The following is a 2,168-nucleotide window of genomic DNA, read 5'->3' as shown; positions in this document are numbered from 1 at the left end:
CCATGTCCAGTTCTAACTGTAGCTTCTTGATCTGCATACAGACTTCTCAGGAGGCAAGTAAGGTGGTCTGATATTTCCATCTCTTGAAGAATTTTCCACAGTTTGTTGTGATCTACACAATCAAAAGCTTTGGCATAATCAATAAAGCAGAAGTAGATGTTTTACTGGAACTCTCTTGCTTTTTCTATGATCCAGCAGATGTTGGCAATTTGATCTCTGGTTCCTCTGCCTTTTCTAAATCCAGCTTGAGCATCTGGAAGTTCACAGTTCATGTACTGTTAAAGCTTGGCTTGGAGAATTTTGAGCATTACTTTGCCAGCATTAGAGATGAGTGCAATTGTGTGGTAGTTTGAACTTTATTTGACATTGGCCTTCTTTGGGATTGGAATGAAAACGGATCTTTTCCAGTCCTATGGCCAACTGCTGAGTTTTCCAAATTTGCTGGCATATTGAGTGCAGCACTTTCACAGCATCATCTTTTAGAATTTGAAAAAGCTCAACTGGAATTCCACCACCTCCACTAGTTCTGTCTGTAGTGATGCTTCCTAAAGCCCACTTGACTTCACATTCCTAAAGCTCACTTGACCGGCACCATGCGGCTGTGGCTGCTGCCCCTTGTGGCGCTCCCCAGCTTGCTTCCGCTGGCATTCTCCACCAAAAAAAGATACCCCATGTCCAAGGACAAAGGAGAAGCCCCAGTAAGATGGTAGGAGGGGCAAAATCATGTTTAGAATGAAACCCCATATCCACCAGAGACGCGTGGAAGGCTCATACAAAACCTTGTATGCTCCAAGACCCAGAGACCCCACAGAGACTGAGTCAGACCTGTGTTTGCGTCTCCTGTGGAGGGACGAGACAGCAGTGGCCTGCTGCAGGGGCAAGGGTCTGGGTGCAGCCACCTGGTAACACAGCCTGTGACATAAGCCCTCTTGGAGGAGGTTGCCATTAACCCCACCATAGAGCTGCCGAGCAGATGACCCACAAACTGCAGAACAATTATACCAGAGAAATTCTCACACTGTTAAGAAAGTTCTGGGACCCATAACAGATTTCCCAACCTGGGGATCTGACAAAGGGACTGAGAACTCTCAGAGAATTTGACTTTGGAGGCCAGTGGAATTTGATTACAGAACTTACACAGGACTGGGGAAACAGACTCTTGGAAGGCACAAACAAAACCTTGTGTGCACCGGGACCCAGGAGAAAGGAGCAGTGACCCCACAAGAAACTGACCCAGACTTGCCTGTAAATGACCAGGAGTCTCCTGCAGAGGCGTGGGTCAGAGATGGCCTGCCTCAGGGTCGGGGCACTGAGTCTGGCAATGTGTGCACGGGACCTTTTGAAGGAGGTTGCCATTATCTTCCTTACCTCCGCCATAGTTTGGTTTCAGGTCAAACAACAGGGAAGGAACACAGCCCCGCTCATCACCAGAAAGATGGATTAAAGATTTACTGAGCATGGCCCCGCCCATCAGAATAATATAAGGCCTTAGGGCAAGGTGAAGTTGCTTAGCCGTGTCCGACTCTTTGCGACCCCATGGACTGTAACCTACTAGGCTTCTCCATCCATGGGATTCTCCAGGCAAGAATAGTGGAGTGGATTGCCGTTTCCTTCTCCAGGGGATCTTCCCAACCCAGGGATCGAACCTGGGTCTCCCGCATTGGAGGCAGACGCTTTAACCTCTGAGCCACCAGGGAATTAATATAAGGCCTTAGCCCAACATTAAAATATTGGGAGTATGTATGTACATTTTAAAATTTTAATATAAAAGGTCCCTGTCTTTATCATTTTTAATGATTCTCCATTTCAATGGACTCTCTAGCTTTGAGATATTATGTAAATTAAAGGTGTACGAGGGGCTTCCCAGGTGGCTCAGGGGTAAAGAATCCTCCTGCCAACACAGGAGATGCACGAGATGGGTGTCCAAACCCTGGAAGATCCCCTGGAGAAGGAAATGGCAACCCACTCCAATATTCTTTTCTTTTTTTTTAATTTGAACAGCCAAACTTTATTTCTCATGATTCTGGAGCTTGGGAGTTCAAGATCAAGGTCCCACTCCAGTATTCTTGCTTGAACAACCTCATGGATAGAGGAGCCTGGCCATCTTCATCTTCCATAGAGGCCACAATGGCCTCCAAACAACCAGGAAGGCTTTAGGCATGGAATGC

General features: G+C 47.0%; 1 non-coding gene across 1 annotated transcript; it reads right to left on the bottom strand.

Moving 5' to 3' along the window:
• Positions 1 to 1,625: 1,625 nt before the first annotated feature.
• TRNAW-CCA lies at positions 1,626 to 1,697 on the bottom strand. Its single transcript has one exon. It is a non-coding gene; the product is annotated as a tRNA-Trp (tRNA).
• Positions 1,698 to 2,168: the final 471 nt, after the last annotated feature.

Source organism: Oryx dammah, unplaced genomic scaffold, assembly GCF_014754425.2.
Source record: "Oryx dammah isolate SB20612 unplaced genomic scaffold, SCBI_Odam_1.1 HiC_scaffold_11, whole genome shotgun sequence".
Classification (NCBI taxonomy): Eukaryota; Metazoa; Chordata; class Mammalia; order Artiodactyla; family Bovidae; genus Oryx; species Oryx dammah.
Note: the sequence above shows the minus strand (reverse complement) of the source record. Positions and strands in the feature narration are given on the sequence as shown.